This window comes from Lampris incognitus, chromosome 5, assembly GCF_029633865.1.
Source record: "Lampris incognitus isolate fLamInc1 chromosome 5, fLamInc1.hap2, whole genome shotgun sequence".
Classification (NCBI taxonomy): domain Eukaryota; kingdom Metazoa; phylum Chordata; class Actinopteri; order Lampriformes; family Lampridae; genus Lampris; species Lampris incognitus.
Genome location: NC_079215.1, coordinates 54,574,400 through 54,592,461, shown reverse-complemented (window position 1 = coordinate 54,592,461; position 18,062 = coordinate 54,574,400). Strand labels below are relative to the sequence as shown.

The following is an 18,062-nucleotide window of genomic DNA, read 5'->3' as shown; positions in this document are numbered from 1 at the left end:
CCAAGCGGAGAAAAACAATCCGAAACGTGGCAAGGAGGAGAGGGGGGGGGCATCGGAGATCTGGGGGGAGTAACAAAGGGTCAGTTCTCTGCAAAAAGCCATGGAGAGACAACACAGTGCCAACAAGAGACGGGAGGAGCGACAGAGGAGAAAGCGGAGATAGATGACCAAGATGGAGTGCAAGTTGAGGAACACCTCTGAGAGAACATTGGCACAGCTGTCAGAGGGAGAGAGAGAGAGAGAGAGGGGGGGGGGGGAGGAGGCTCGTGAGAGGAGGATCGTCGCCGTCTGTCAGGCGCTCCAGACTCTGAAGAGGGCCAAAGCCAAGGCGTCTGCCAAAACTGCCAGACTCCAGGCTCGCTCCAACTCCCAGTTTCTCCGCGCGCTGGAGAGAGAGAAGGGAGACAGAGGAGGAGAGAGGAGGGACGACAAATGGAGGACAAGCAGAGCAGATGGAGAAGAATGGCTCATGAAGAGGCTGTCAGCCGCTTTAAAACTTTCTGCGTCCGTCTGGAAATCACTCCCTGTATTCCTTTGTTGCAGCATCGCGGTTAGCTAAAATGCTAGTCATGTCACATTAATGGCCAACTGAAAACTGACATACTGGACTGGACCGCATGCGGCTTTAAATGACGTTAACATACCAAGTTGTTAACAGCATGAGTTTTTACACTGCAATTTTCTAATGCATCTGAATTGTACCTTTTCAATAACATTGAACCTTCCGTTGTACACTGTTGTATTAGCATAAACACACACATTGTTGTGCTTCTATCTTTGTGAGGACCCCTCATTGACTCCATTCATTCCCTAGCCCTTAACCCTTACCCTTACCTTAAAGGGACAGTTCACCACTAAATCAGAAAGACACGTGTTTCCTCTTCCCTGCAGTACTGGGTCGTTTTGGGGCGAGCTGCTGAGTTTTGGAGCTGTTGGCCCCCGAGTTGTCGGTCTTCTCTCCAGTACAACGGAACCGGATGGCACTCGGCTTGTGTTGCTCAAAGTACCAAAACAAACATTTTTTTTGTTGAAAAACTCAAAGACAGCGTCTCTTTCTGGAAACCACGACGCGTTTTCGGTGGGTGTCGGCCTCCGCCAAGGTTGTCCCTTGTCTCCCACTCCGTTTGTGATATTCACGGACAGGATCTCGAGGCGCAGCCGAAGGGAGGAGTGTGTCCGTTTTGGGAACCTCAGAAGTGCATCTCTGCTCTTCGCAGACGAAGTGGTTTTGTTGGCTTCACCAGAGCGCGGCCTCCAGCGCGCACTGGGGTGACGTTAATGTGTCACGGCGTCGTGTCGGGCGTGTGGGTGTGTAATAATAATAACAATAATAATAATAATAAAGTAAACTTATATAGCGCTTTTCTAACACTCAGTCGCTTTACCATAAACGGGGTGAAACAAGACCACAGATAAACACAACACAAACATCCAGGGGTGGATGAGCGGACGGGGAGGGCACGAGAAGGCCATGGAGAAAAGGTGTGTCTTGAGACGGGACTGGAAGAGCGGGAGGGATTCGGAGTCTCTAATGATTTGGGGAGTGAGATCCAGAGCCCGGGAGCTGCCCTGGGGAAGGCTCGGTCACTAGAGCCGCGGAGGTTGGACCAGCGGGGTGGAGAGAAGGGAGGCTGAGGCGGATATGAGGGACCGAGAGGGTTGGTAGGGGGAAGAGGAGGTCGGTGAGGTGTGGGGGAGCCAGCTTGTGAAGGGCTTTATAAGTAAGAACCAGTGTGTGTGTGTGTGTGTGGGGGGGGGGGGGGTCGGTGGTGGGATACAAAGTAGCAACAACAGAGAGAATAACGTGATATCAATATTTCATCGTTTTCAATACCGTGGTTACCATCATCACCGGTCTATCGCAGGTGAGAAGAAAAATATGTATTGTTTTGATTTTGGGGGTGAACCGTCCCTTTCACCGAATCATACTTCGAACTCTAACCCCCAAACCCAAGTCTGAACCCCTAAAATAAACCCTTAAAGAAGCGAGGAACCGGCCGAAATGTGCCCGCTTTGCAACAACGTCCTGACTCGGACGGTCACCGGCCCTGACAAAGGCTGACGCACAAGAACGCACAAACGTGGACAGCGTGCCGAACCCGTTTCTATCTAGTCGGTCTCTCACGCCGTCCGCAACCACCTGACGCGAGTCCCCTTATCTGGCCGATCTGTGGCCTCCACGGGCCGATCTGCTGACCCCTCCCGCTGATCGATACTGCCCCGCACGACCGCGTCTATTCCTGGACGCCGCCCCCCTGCGGAGTCAGCCGCCTTCCTTTCCGCTCGGCTCCCGGGGACCAGCCTGGCACAGCGGTGCCCACTGCCAAATCCGACTCATTCAAAGAGACGCACACACGCACGCACACACACGCATAGGCCGCGCAACACACAGTGCGCACCGTGCTCGCGCCCGAGCGTCTCGTTTTGGGGGCATGGGTGGATGCCTGCTGCACCGCCCTCTGCACGGTATATATAGAGCACGAAATAATGACAATCCGCAGCAGTTTAGGAACATTTCATGATTTATTTAAAGCCCTCCGATGTTAAAAAAAAAGCCGAGTGACCCAAAAATATCACAAGAGCGGTTTACATAAAAAGAGCCAGCCTGACCCACATCCGGCAAGATACGCAGCTGGGATCTAAAAACGAGTTGATCTCAAAGCGTCGCTGTAACCCGGCCCTAAAAACCAATTAGTGCACACGCGCAAGTCGCGGCGCCTCCGTCCAGACGGTTTCTCCCGGATACGGGTCCCCCTCCGGCGCTTGTGTACGCTTGCGTCTGAGTGCGATAGAAAAAGAGAAGTTAGACGGCGTGGAAGTGAGGAGAGACACGGTCCGGGGTTTTAGAGGCTTTTAAGTGGCTCCTGAACAGAGCCCCGCCCCCCCCCCATCTTCATCGCTCCTGCGGCGGCGGCTCCGCTCGAGTGATCCGGCTGAAATACAAGAACAGGGGGAGGGAGGGATAGAAGGAAACACGTTTGAAATAATCTCTCAAAGAAATAGCAGGGGGGGGGGGTGCCTAACAGCCCACTCGGGGGTAGAAAACCCGGTGCAGAGTCACATGTGGTGGAAAGAGTTGCTCCAACTTAAACAAGTCTTTACACGCTTCATTAAGTTTGATATGCTGCTGATAGGCCCACCGCATTCAGCCGTAGCCTGCAGGCCAGCTCACTGTCCTCACCTGGCCTGGACAACTACACACTGTCCTCACCTGACCTGGACAACTACACACTGTCCTCACCTGACCTGGACAACTACACACTGTCCTCACCTGACCTGGACAACTACACACTGTCCTCACCTGACCTGGACAACTACACACTGTCCTCACCTGACCTGGACAACTACACACTGTCCTCACCTGACCTGGACAACTACACACGGTCCTCACCTGGCCGGGACACCTACACACTGTCCTCACCTGACCAGGACACCTACACACTGTCCTCACCTGACCTGGACAACTACACACTGTCCTCACCTGGCCGGGACACCTACACACTGTCCTCACCTGACCGGGACACCTACACACTGTCATCACCTGGCCGGGACAACTACACACTGTCCTCACCTGACCTGGACAACTACACACGGTCCTCACCTGGCCGGGACACCTACACACTGTCCTCACCTGACCAGGACACCTACACACTGTCCTCACCTGACCTGGACAACTACACACTGTCCTCACCTGACCAGGGAACCTACACACTGTCCTCACCTGACCTGGACACCTACACACTGTCCTCACCTGACCTGGACACCTACACACTGTCCTCACCTGACCAGGGAACCTACACACTGTCCTCACCTGGCCGGGACACCTACACACTGTCCTCACCTGACCAGGACACCTACACACTGTCCTCACCTGACCTGGACAACTACACACTGTCCTCACCTGACCAGGACAACTACACACTGTCCTCACCTGACCAGGACAACTACACACTGTCCTCACCTGGCCGGGACACCTACACACTGTCCTCACCTGACCTGGACAACTACACGCTGTCCTCACCTGGCCGGGACACCTACACGCTGTCCTCACCTGGCCAGGGACACCTACACACTGTCCTCACCTGACCGGGACAACTACACGCTGTCCTCACCTGGCCGGGACACCTACACACTGTCCTCACCTGACCAGGGAACCTACACACTGTCCTCACCTGACCGGGACAACTACACACTGTCCTCACCTGACCGGGACAACTACACACTGTCCTCACCTGACCTGGACAACTACACACTGTCCTCACCTGGCCAGGAAACCTACACACTGTCCTCACCTGGCCGGGACACCTACACACTGTCCTCACCTGACCGGGACAACTACACACTGTCCTCACCTGACCGGGACAACTACACACTGTCCTCACCTGACCTGGACAACTACACACTGTCCTCACCTGACCGGGACACCTACACACTGTCCTCACCTGACCGGGACAACTACACACTGTCCTCACCTGACCTGGACAACTACACACTGTCCTCACCTGACCAGGACAACTACACACTGTCCTCACCTGACCAGGACAACTACACACTGTCCTCACCTGACCTGGACAACTACACACTGTCCTCACCTGGCCGGGACACCTACACACTGTCCTGACCTGACCTGGACAACTACACACTGTCCTCACCTGGCCGGGACACCTACACACTGTCCTCACCTGACCGGGACACCTACACACTGTCCTCACCTGACCAGGACACCTACACACTGTCCTCACCTGACCAGGACACCTACACACTGTCCTCACCTGACCGGGACACCTACACACTGTCCTCACCTGACCAGGAAACCTACACACTGTCCTCACCTGACCAGGAAACCTACACACTGTCCTCACCTGACCAGGAAACCTACACACTGTCCTCACCTGGCCAGGGAACCTACACACTGTCCTCACCTGACCAGGGAACCTACACACTGTCCTCACCTGACCAGGAAACCTACACACTGTCCTCACCTGACCAGGGAACCTACACACTGTCCTCACCTGACCAGAAAACCTACACACTGTCCTCACCTGACCAGGAACCTACACACTGTCCTCACCTGACCAGGAAACCTACACACTGTCCTCACCTGACCAGGAAAACTACACACACTGTCTCTTCTGATCTGCCACCTGGACATAATCCAGCTGGTGTGTGTGTGTGAGAGAGAGAGAGAGAGAGAGAGAGTTGCTTATTATAATGATTGTTGTGTTGTTGTTTTACATGCTTTGGCAATATGTACACAAACGTATGTCATGCCAATAAAGCACATATTGAATTGAATTGAGAGAGAGAGAGAGAAAGAGACAGAGAGATAGATAGAGAGAAAGATAGATATAGATAGAGAGCGAGAGATGGTTTTTGCTTAAACACTGTAAAATAAGGACAGCAGAAGACTAGTAGCTGAAGGAAAGGTTAAATTCAGGGGTTTTCTTCGTCCCCCCCTGGACAGCCCCCGGTTTACCCTCTGGATTTCTACTGGGAGTAGTGGACTAAGTGGGACCTTCCATTGACAGGGTTTAGCTGTTTGCTAAGGCTGGCCTGGAAGAGGGGAGTCACAGTAAAGTGGCGGAGGGCCAGTCTGGGGAGGGAAACACTGCTACCCATCACACCCACAACCGCTTGATCCTTCTCATCCATTCCCCTTTCTTTCTCTTTCAGATTACTTTTCCTGTCGCTTGGCAAAAACCTGAACACATGCAACTCTTGAATATAAAGTCTTGATTTTTCTTTTTAACCCTTGTTCTCCCCCAATTCTATCCGGCCAATTACCCCGCTCTTCCTGAGCCGTCCCGGTCGCTGCTCCACCCCCTCTGCTGATCCGGGGAGGGCTGCAGACTACCACATGCCTCCTCCCATACATGTGGAGTCGCCAGCCGCTTCGTTTCACCTGACAGTGAGGGGTTTCACCAGGGGGGGACGTAGCGCGTGGGAGGATCACACTGTCCCCCCTAGTTCCCCCTCCCCGACCGACCAGAGGAGGCGCCACATGCGGCTTCCCATCCGCAGAGACGGCCAATTGTGTCTGTAGGGATGCCCGGTCAAGCCGGAGGTAACACGGGGACTCGAACTGGCGGTCCCCGTGTTGGTAGGCAACGGGATAGACCGCCACGCCACCTGGATGCCCCTAAAGTCTCGATGCTTTTTCTGTCGCTTGAGTGAGTTAGCCACTTAGTGGGGTCCAGCCACCTCTTGATTAGATTAAATGGTGATTTTCGATGCTGCCAAACCAGGTTTGTAGATGAAGGTAAAATTCTGTGGCTTTGGACCAATAAACAGACAGTAAACAGGCAGTAAACAGGCAGTTCGTAGTGGTGAAAGTATACAGGCAGCTTAAAGCAAATATCCAGCAACGGCAATAAGAAAGAAAGCCACCTTGTCAGTGTACAGGTTACCACAAAACGTGCTCTCTGGATTTAACCCATCCCACTGTAGAGGAGCAGTGGGCAGCTGCAGCGCCCGGGGACCAACTCCAGTTATTTGTCCCACTGCCTTGCTCAGGGGCACAGGCAGGCGTATTAACCCGAACATGCATGTCTTTCTGACGGTGGGAGGAAACCGGAGCACCCGGAGGAAACCCACGCAGGCACCGGGAGAACTTGCAAACTCCACACGGAAAGGACCTGGGACGGCCTGGGGTTCAAACCCAGGACCTTCTTGCTGTAAGGCAACAGCGCTAACCGCTGGGCCACCATGCCGCCCCACAAAGGGTGTTGCACTTGGGGAGTAGATGTTATCTGAAGTGGTCTGGCACTGTGTCTTTAAAGGAACCAGTTTAGATGACACTTTGTTAGACGTTGGGGGGGCTTCAGGAAGGGAGCTAGGCACTTAGACGAGTGATCCCCGCTATCGGCCGCACTGGTTGGAAACTTGCATTTTTTAAATTGTAGGCAAGCAGGAATCCCCCTTAAGGTGAGAATACCCTGCCACTGGCTGAACGACGCTACTGTTTATGTCAGTATAAACCCTCCACACAGGCACCACAGCACCGATCCCTGGATGCAGACTGCTCTGATCTACTGCAGGGCAGCACGACTCAGGAGGTAAAGCGGGTCATCTAATAGTTGGAAGGTCACTGGTTTGAGCCCAGGCTCCTCTAGAGAGCATGTTGAAGTGTCCTCCAACAAGACACTGAACCCCCTAACTGCTCCTGGTGAGCAGGTTGGCACCTTGCATGGCAGTCTCCACCGTCAGCGTATGAGTGAATGGGTGAATGTGAGGCATCCACTGTAAGGCGCTAGAAAAGTGTCATATAAATGCAGTCCATTTAGCATCTATCCGCCCTCTTTCCTTCTTTGGGGAAAATGGTCAGAGCAGTGCTAAAACCAGCACTGTGCATATTTAATGTGGGCTGGCCGGCCTTTCCTGTTCCTGCCATGGTGAAGCAGGTGATGCAAGTCAGTTGACTCGGTGCTTTGCTTCTGCACCGCTGTGTGTTGAGCTTTAGGCGAGGGCTGGTCAGAGGTACGGTGCCTCCTGTAACACTGTGTGTGAGAGACTAAACTGAATGCCAAGGGGTAATATCATGCAGCACCAAAGACACTGACAGCCATCATACTGCTGCAGCTACCTCTGTTCTGTGCTGTGAAAGCAAAAATTGCGTTAGCCTCTCACATCATGATTATTTTTCTCTCCCAGACTGCAGAGTCCTCAGTTTGACTCCCTAGTTTAATTTGCTTTGGGGCCTTCAGCAATACAACACAAAGCTATTTGCTCTGAATAGCCATGCCGGACATTGTATGGGCTTTTGGGTAGTAATCGGCATGGACAAGAAAACTGGTGGAGACTGACTGACTGGCAGAGGAGAGAGAGACAGAGAGAGAGAGAGAGAGAGAGAGAGCGTGAGAGCAAGACAGAGTGAGAGAGAGAGAGCAAGAAAGAGAACGAGAGAGAGAGAGGGAGAGAGAGAGAGCAAGAGAGAGAACGAGAGAGAGAGCAAGTGAGAGTGAAAGAGCAAGCAAGAGAGCGAGAGAGAAAGAGAGCAAGAAAGAACGAGAGAGAGAGAGAGAGAGAGAGAGAGAGAGCAAGAGAGAGAACGAGAGAGAGAGCAAGTGAGAGCAAGATAGAGTGAGAGAGAGAGAGCGAGCAAGAGAGAATGAGATAGCAAGAGAGAGTGAGAGAGAGAGAGCAAGGCAGAGAATGAGAGAGAGCGAGAGAGTGAGAGCAAGATAGAGTGAGAGACAGCAAGAGAGAGAGCGAGAACAAGATAGAGAGACAACGAGAGAGCGAGTGAGACAGCAAGATCGAGTGAGACAGAGCAAGAGAGAATGAGAGAGAGCGATCGAGAGCAAGATAGAGTGAGAGAGAGAACGAGAGAGAGAGCAAGTGAGAGAGAGAGCGAGCAAGAGAGAACGAGATAGCGAGAGTGAGAGAGAGCAAGGCAGAGAATGAGAGAGAGCAAGATAGAGTGAGAGAGACAGCAAGAGAGAGAGAGAACAAGAGCAAGAGAGAGAGCGAGAACAAGATAGAGAGAACAAGAGAGAGCGAGAGAGAGAGTGAGACAGCAAGATCGAGTGAGACAGAGCAAGAGAGAGAGAAAGAGAGAGAGTGAGAGAGCAAGAGAGAGAGAGATAGCGAGAGAGAGGAAAGAGAGGGAGACGGGGTGATGAAAATTAGCACCGAGGCAAAATCTATCACATCTACATTATTGTCCCTATTGAAAAAGTAAATAATCCCCACACTCATAACGAGGACCATAATAGGCTGAGAGCTGGATGGGGGGTGATGCAGAGATCGGTTGTTCCACGAAGAGGTGGCCGTAGTGGCCGTCAAGGTGCTGGGCAGGCAATAAAAAGACAACATCATAACGCCGTAATGGCAGGAGCGCCGGCCATCACAGCGGCCGACACGGGGTCAGCACTAGAGGAAGGAGGTGGAGGCCCCCGCCCGGTCCAGAGGCAGCTCTCGGATCAGCAGATGTGTTATTAAGATACTGCAGGACAGATTAGCCATTAGAGCTGGGCACATTACATCGCAGCCGGTGATTGGGGAAAGGTATTATTAGTACTGCCGGTGGGAATTATCGATCTGTTGGTGCGTATGTGAGTGTGCGCCTCACGGGTCATTGATTTTACCCACTGACGATGAGTCAGACGGCTATATTTTCTATCGCAGAACCATCGCACATCCTCTCTGCTCTGTCGGTGCATATCTGTAACACACTCTGCATTACATCTGGGTTTTCCTGCACAACACCACAACGCCAGGTTACCGTCTGCAGAATTCTACATAGTCGGTTTGTCAATGCATTTCTGGAATCAGAAACATACATTTGTTATTTCATTTCATGCACTTGTGTACTTGAAATGGAATGGAATATCGTTTCCCCCAGCCCACAGCAGTGCAACACAAAGACAAAACACACATATCCAAAAACTACAAGAACACATATAGCCAAACTACAACAAAACTACAAGGAATACAAAACTACAACAACACATATATCCAACATATATAAAAAAATGCATGGTCCAAGAGAGCGAACGCCAGCCAGGATGACTGTCGGAACTGCCGGTCTGCATGGGCTAGCAGTTAGCTTAGCCTGCCCCACTTCCGCGTCCTGTCAGACCACCCTCGGTGATTCCTCTTTGGGTGCAGCTCCGGACAGGGCCGTGGTCCCTGGGCCCACCAGACGCAGCGGACAAGGCTCCCTCAGCTGATCCAACGCCAGGTCTCCCAGCCAGACACCTTCGACACACCTCCCCACACTCCACACTAAAAACTCAGTCCATGCCAGGCGAGGCCTCCGCCAGACCACCCTCGGTGTTATTGGAAATGTTGGTCTGCATGGGCTAGCAGTTAGCTTAGCCCGCCCCCCTTCCGCCTCCTGTCAGATCACCCTGTGTTTCCTCTTTGGGTGCAGCTCCGGACAGAGCCGTGGGCCCTGGGCCCACCGAACACACCAGACCAGGCTCCCCCAGCTGATCCAATGCCAGTTCTCCCAGTCAGACACCTTCGACACGCCTCCCCGCACTCCACACGATGACACCAAAAACACAGTCAATGCTAGGCGAGGCCACCACCAGACCGCCCTCGGTGTTATTGGAACTGCCAATCTGCATGGGCTAGCAGTTAGCTTAGCCTGTCCCGCTTCCGCATCCTGTCAGACCGCCCTCGGTGTTATTGGAACTGCAGGTCTGCATGGGCTAGCAGTTAGCTTAGCCTGCCCCGCTTCCGCATCCTGTCAGACCGCTCTCGGTGTTATTGGAACTGCCGGTCTGCATGGGCTAGCAGTTAGCTTAGCCTGTCCCGCTTCCGCATCCTGTCAGACCGCCCTCGGTGTTACCTCTTCCGATCAGGCTCTGGTCAGAGCTGTAGTCCCTGGGTCCACAGCACACAGCAGACCAGGCTCCCCCAGCCATCAAACAAAGACAAACTTAGACACAGATGTGGACAAAGACACTGCATGGACGGTAGTGGGTGAGGCCGCCACAAACGTAATTTCACGCTGCGATCATCCCAAACCAGTACTGGGTGAGGTGGCTGCAAACCTGAGTTTGCGCCGCCCTCTTCCTACACCAGAAGCGGGAATTTATAACATTTAATATAACATTTATAATGTTTCTCTAATCAAACCGTGTTGTCAAGCCCAGAATATAATAGAATAGAGAAATTGGGCAGTAAAACTGACTTTAACAAATGTATCACTGAAGTTAGAAAACAGCATGTTAAGGTGTGTGTGTGTGTATCAAAGACAAGAGTCAAACTGTTGTCTGTCCTGCTTCAGCAGCTACATGACCAGACAGCTTCACCTTGTCAAGATTTCCTCTGTGCAAGAAGACTGCTGTGTTTCTGTTGCCGGCGAAATTAGTTTGCTGGAGCTTAGCTGGAGGCAAAGGAAAAATTCAGGTATTTTTTTTTTACAACCCGAGTCTTATTTTTGTAGCTTTTTCCCATCATGCATATGTGACCAGCGCTGGAGCCTGGACACAGAATCATAATGGCGTCTTACAGGACAACAGAATATAATCCTTAAATCTGTCCTTTCAACAGCTAATAACCCCAGCGTCTCAGTCAGACGGTATACACGATTTGTCATTATCCATGGCTTGTCAGTTGTGCTGGCACTAAAAGGGGGGGGGACTATGCAAAGGAGACCCATGTTGTAAAAAAATACAGAATTACCCTTTAATATACTTGTGTTGCTGTGTAGCGTCATGGGTTGATTGCAGTACCATCACTGCAAGAATATACGCTTCAGATAAAAACAAGACGAGACAAAATAGAAAATTAGAAGTTGCCTCTCATGAAGAAGCAGTTTGGTAAAACGTTGACACCGACATCATCATTCGATGACTTCCTCAACACCTCCTTTCACTGTCGGTTGTCACAGTGATATGAGGAAGTCCACCTGCCCTCACCTCACAATGTGAGGACAGAACACAAAGGGATGGACCAAGAAAACAGGGATAGCCAGGTTCATCATCTTCAGCTCAGTATCTCTCTGACTGAAATCCACTGTTATCATCATCCGTGGTCACTCAGGATCGAGGTTGACCGTCCTCCCTCTGGGCTCCTCTGGGTCTAGAGGCCGATCCTGGAGCCGCATAATGGGAGGATGCCTGTCATGACAGCTTTTTATGTGGAGAGGCTGATGCACCTGCAGCCACCACAAGGTCCTTGACCGGGGGGTGGCCAGAGTCCAATGGCATGGAGAACCAAGACGATTGGGGACCGCCCTCTGTTGCAGCCTTCATCCACCTTTACTGCCGTTGTGACATCTTCCACCAGTTCTGCCGTTGAGGTCTTTGTTGGATCGCGCTTCATCTGGAACCTCCCCCCTCGACCTATCCGCCTTGGGTGACCCTACCAGGAGCCAAGCTCCAGACGCAATAGCTCTTGGGATCATTGGTACTCACAAGCTTCCCCACAACGGCAAGGTGGCGATCCAGGAGCAGGGGCTGTTATGGAGTTACCCCCAAACGTACAGCTGGGTGTTGGGTATCAGAAGGAGTATCTCATCTTGTTTTTGCTTGCAGGCATCACAGCATGTGCTGAAGATGCATCAGCTGTCGGCTAAATACCTGCTGCTCCCAAGATCTTAATGTTGGAAAAGAAATATACAAGCTGTGTTGTTTCCATATAAGAAGTACACATATAGATGAGCGCGACACAATTCAATGTATAACATGAAATGTTGAAGCTTTGATGCTATTTAACTTGATAACTGGAATCTGTACAACTGAATTCTAAAAGGATATGTTGATATTTTGAGTAACTGGGCGTGACGTAGAATGATGCTACTACAGTAGGATTACATGGCAGTACAGTACCAGTACTGATGGGGGCTGATTCATACACTCACTGGCCACTTTATTAGGTACACCTTGCTAGTACCGGGTTGGACCCCCTTTTGCCTTCAGAACTGCCTTAATCCTTCGTGGCATAGATTCAACAAGGTACTGGAAACATTCCTCAGAGAGTTTGGTCTATATTGACATGATAGCATCACGCAGTTGCTGCAGATTTGTCGGCTGCACATCCATGATGCGAATCTCCCGGTCCACCACATCCCAAAGGTGCTCTATTGGATTGAGATCTGGTGACTATGGAGGCCATTTGAGTACAGTGAACTCATTGTCATGTTCAAGAAACCAGTCTGAGATGATTCGAGCTTTATGACATGGCGCGTTATCCTGCTGGAAGTAGCCATCAGAAGATGGGACCACTGTGGTCATAAAGGGATGGACATGGTCAGCGACAATACTCAGGTAGGCTGTGGCGTTGACACGATGCTAAATTGGTACTAAGGGGCCCAAAGTGTGCCAAGAAAATACCCCCCACACCATTACACCACCACCACCAGCCTGAACCGTTGATACAAGGCAGGATGGATCCATGCTTTCATGTTGTTGACGCCAAATTCTGACCCTACCATCCGAATGTCGCAGCAGAAATCGAGACTCATTAGACCAGGCAACGTTTTTCCAATCTTCTATTGTCCAATTTTGGTGAGCCTGTGCGAATTGTAGCCTCCGTTTCCTGTTCTTAGCTGACAGGAGTGGCACCCGGTGTGGTCTTCTGCTGCTGTAGCCCATCTGCCTCAAGGTTCGACGTGTTGTGCGTTCAGAGATGCTCTTCTGCATACCTCGGTTGTAATGAGTGGTTATTTGAGTTACTGTTGCCTTTCTGTCAGCTCGAACCAGTCTGGCCATTCTCCTCTGACCTCTGGCATCAACAAGGCATTTTCGCCCACAGAACTGCCGCTCACTGGATATTTTCTCTTTTTCGGACCATTCTCTGTAAACCCTAGAGATGGTTGTGTGTGAAAATCCCAGTAGATCAGCAGTTTCTGAAATACTCAGACCAGCCCGTCTGACACCAACAACCATGCCACGTTCAAAGTCACTTAAATCACCTTTCTTCCCCATTCTGATGCTCGGTTTGAACTGCAGCAGATCGTCTTGACCATGTCTACATGCCTAAATGCATTGAGTTGCTGCCATGTGATTGGCTGATCAGAAATTTGCGTTAACGAGCAGTTGGACAGGTGTGCCTAATAAAGTGGCCGGTGAGTGTATATACACATGTTTTATTCAAGCTCTACTGTAATCCCTCTCTCTCTCTCTCTCTCTCTCTCTCTCACACACACACACACACCATGATAAGTAGAGTTACTACTTGGAGGCATTTATGTAAGTTTAATGAGCCTTAATGAGGGATTTAAGATGAAAGAATTCTGGGCTTAACAGCGGCTGGTAGGTCACATTCAGATGCAAAGTCAATACGAGTACATAGTCCTGCAGTGTTACCATTCATATATGTACAAGGCTAGAATGTACTGGATTACTTCTGCCCTTACGTCATACCCGCTAGAAGAAACGAAGACTTCCCTCTTCAAGCACCTACTGGACGTTAGAAAAATCAAATAAAACTGCATTTATTTATTCATAAAGCACAATTAAAAACATCCCTCGCTGACCAAAGTGGTGAATCAGAAAGTGTATAAGAGTAAAACATAGGAAGAAGAAAGAAAGAAAGCCACTTCATTTTGTCATTGCACAGATGATGATGAATGTGTCCTCCGCATCTAACCCATCCTATTGTACCCGAGCAGTGGGCGGCTGCAGCGCCCGGGGACCAAGTCCAGGAGTATTAACCCTAACATGCATGTCCTTTGGATGGTGGGAGGAAACCCACGCAGACGTGGGGAGAACATGCAAACTCCACACAGAAAGGACCTGGGGTTCGAACCCAGGACCTTCTTGCTGTGAGGCAACGGTGCTAACCACTGGGCCACCATGCCAACCATGAAGTAAAAAGAATATGTAAGGCGTCCGGGTGGCGTGGCGGTGGCGGCCTACCAACATGGGGATCGGCGGTTTGAATCCCCGTGTTACTTGCGGCTTGGTCAGGAGTCCCCTACAGACAATTGGCTGTGTCTGCAGGTGGGAAGCTGGATGTGGGTGTGTGTCCTGGTCACCGCACTAGCGCCTCCTCTGGTCGGTGGGGGCGCCTGTTCAGGGGGAGGGGGAATAGCGTGATTCTCCCACCCGATACGTCCCCCTGGTGAAACTCCTCACTGTTAGGTGAAAAGAAGCGGCTGGCGACCCCACATGTATCGGAGGAGGCATGTGGTAGTCTGCAGCCCTCCCCGGATCAGCAGAGGTGGTGGAGCAGGGACCAGGAGGAAGGTTATAAGGGACCAGGAGGAAGGTTATAAGGGACCAGGAGCTAAGGAAAAGAAAAGGGCTTGGCCACGTAATCTAAACATGCCGATGCTCAGGGCAGAGCTGATGTGAAGGTCTGGCTGTAGCGGTAAAGCACAGTCAGCCATTAGCTTAAACCCAGACCAAGGACCTGACAGAGGTCTTTGGTCCGGCGACCTAAGAACCCCAGAGGGCGGATGAGGGATTAGGAGGCCTGTAATGTATACAAGGACCACTTGATTTAAATCCTTCAAACACAAACAAGCACAGCCTTACAATGAAGCTAGTGTGGCGATGTCGTTCAGAGATGTGATCGCCACCTGGTGGTCAGAAGCCTTACAGCAGCATATAACTGTTGTGACTTCGTTGGACTGGATTTATTTGGAAGTTAAAATAAGAGTCCAAAGTGATAGCTTAAAATTGTTCACTTTGTCTGACCGACAGCTAAAATAAAAAAATCCTCAGGTATTAATTTCATAACGATATGAATCAGAGGAAGGTAAGTAAATCTTAGCATTTATGCAACTGCAGCCAGAAAACGTTTGGTGTATTTTACTTGATGAATGACTCAAACCATTAATCGACTGCCAAAATTGTAATCAATTACTTTTCTGTTGATCGACTATTTGTTCAATGTTGTTTCTGCAGTAGACGCAAAGCAAGGAGCCAATGCACAGAACAGAACACCAACTAGTGGACAACTGTGGAACGACACTCGCCATTAAAATAAACCAAATACAGCCCTGATTAAGAGAAAGAGGTCAGTGTGCAGGTTAGTGAGAGGCTCCGTTTGTGAAGGCGGTGGTCATGTTGCGTGTCATACCGGCAGTTGTGTGGTGGCAAAGAAATAAAAGCCTGACCTCTCCTGTTCCCTGCAGACATGGAATAACAAGACCAGAGCGAAGCTCGCCAGGACCGAGGCGAGTCTGGCTGTTCAAGGCCACAGTTCCGAGCTGCTTTGTTTCTTTCTTTCTATCTGTCTGTCTGTCTGTCCGTTCGTCCGTCTGTCTGTCTGTCTGTCTGTCTGTCTGTCTATCTGTGTGTGTGTGTCCGTCCATTTGTTCGTCTGTGTGTCTATCTGTCTGTCCGTCCATCCCGTCTGTCTATCTGTCCATCTGTCCGCCTGTCTGTCTGTCCATCTGTCCGTCTGTGTGTCTATATGTCTGTCCGTCCGTCCATCTGTGTCTATCTTTCTGTCGGTCCATCTGTCTGTCTGTCCATTCGTCCATCCGTCCGTCTGTCTGTCTGTCCTTCTGTCTGTCTGTGTGTCTATCTGTCCATCCATCTGTCCGTCTGTCCATCCAGCCCTATGTGTCTGTCCACCTGTCCATCTGTCTGTCTTTGTGTCTATATGTCTGTCCGTCCATCCATCTGTGTCAATCTTTCTGTCGGTCCATCTGTCTGTCCATTCGTCCATCCGTCTGTCTGTCTGTCTGTCTTTCTGTGTGTGCATCTGTCTGTGCATCCATCTGTCCGCCTGTCTATCCACCTGTCTGTGCGTCCGTCCATCTGCCTGTCCACCTGTCTGTCCAGCCGTCTGTCTGCCTGTCCGCCCATCCATCCGTCCGTCTGCCTTTCTGTCTGTCTGCCTGTCATTACACAGAAGCAGTCTTTGCTCATGTTAAGCAGCAAAGTGTTAGCTAATTCTCAGTCAGCCAAAGTCTTTGATTAATAAAAGGCAACTAGTACAACAGATACAAGACACTACATGTCTGCAAGCCCCTGGGCTGAAGTGTTCAGACTATAACACACACACACACACACACACACACACACACACACACACACACACACACTATGAATATGAAATACTACAGTTAATTCTGTGTAAACCATCTCATCTGACAGGTGAGACCATTAGCTGGGACAGTCGGGGGGGGGGGGTTATGGTGACGGATGGAGGGTGTAAGGGTAGAGGGGGCTTCCATTGTGTCCCCTGCATCTGCCCGTTTTTTTTATCGTATGAACAAAAAGCCCCCCGAGACTGTAAAGATGATACAATAAACTTAACTAGGTCAGATCACAGTGGATTATTATCTGCCCCCTCTCCCCCCCACCCCCCCCCCCGTCATGACTGTGGCACACGATCAATCTCAGGATGCTGCCGACATCCACAGCGGCAAGATGGCTCAAGTGGTGAGAGCTGTATCGATTCAGCCCGTCCTTTACGGACTAGAAAATTCAGAGTCTATATCTCCTGAGCTACAATAACAGGGCTGGTTTATAAAGTACATCAAGGCTGGCTGTTGAATACAGATCTTATGGGTCCAGACGGGTCTGTTTCTGCATGTAAGACCCAGGGGTTTTTTTAAATACCGAGGAGTATTTAAGTATTTAGGAGTATTTACCTGCCACCAGTTCGCGTGTTATTGATCACCGTCAGGTTAGACCACGCAAGCCGTCTGATTCGGCCTAATGTGCCAGCTGAGCCGCCCGCCAACGCCTGAGAGTCATCCGCTCACCGTGCAACAACAGTACACGGGCCTCGAAATATCCATGACAAGAGTTAATCTGAGAGAAGTTTGACCTAGAAACAATAACTGGAAAGGGTACCTGCACACTTAAAACATACGTCGCTCAGCATCATAAAAAACAGGGATACTTTGGTGTATACATGTATATATATATATATGGAAGGGTTTCTAGATATCCAGCAGCATTGAATGGATGGGTGGGTACAGCAGTTTAGACCAAAATAAGTCTTTCCAGGGCTCCAAAATGAAAATGGCTTGCTCAGTAGCTAATGGCAAAAAGGAAGCACACTGCCGTGTAAAAACAAAAAAGAAAAGAAAGAAATGTCAGACCACTTACATCCTTCACCTGCTCTAAAAGCGTTGGTTTACTGGCTGATGCGTTTCAGCAACGGCCCTCATCCCAACATACAGCGGTGTAATGTACACGACAAGGTCCTACGTATTGCCACAGCTCTTATAGATGGAGGGACTGGTACTTGGTTAATTAATCAGGTAACATTTGCTTGTCAATCATTTGTACATATATATACCTCTTCATTAATAAATAAATAAATAAATAAATAAATTACTGCTTCCAGTGTGGGAAGATGGCGGCGCGAACTTATGCTTGCGGCGGCCTCACCCAGTACCGTCCATGCAGTGTCTTTGTCCACGTCCCACTTTGTTTTGTCTCCGTTTGATGGCTGGGAGAGCTGGCGCTGGATCAGCTGGGAGAGCTTGGTCTACTGCATCCTGTGGGCCCAGGGACCACGGCCCTGACCGGAAGAGGTAACACCAAGGGCGGTCTGACAGGACGTGGAAGTGGGGCAGGCTAAGCTAACTGCTAGCCCATGCAGACTGGCGGTTCCGATAACGCCGAGGGCGGTCTGGCGGCGGCCTCGCCTAGCCTTGACCGTGTTTTAGCGCCGTTGTGTGGGGTGGGGGGAGT

The 18,062-nt window shown here is 50.7% G+C and overlaps 1 protein-coding gene across 1 annotated transcript in view; it reads right to left on the bottom strand.

Annotated features, from left to right (window-relative positions):
* Positions 1-2,514: 2,514 nt before the first annotated feature.
* LOC130113276 (endonuclease V-like) overlaps positions 2,515-18,062 on the bottom strand; it is a 146,653-nt gene continuing 131,105 nt past the window's right edge. Inside the window, 1 exon segment of the mRNA XM_056280844.1 lies at positions 2,515-2,933. The gene's annotated coding sequence lies outside the window, so the exon portion shown is untranslated.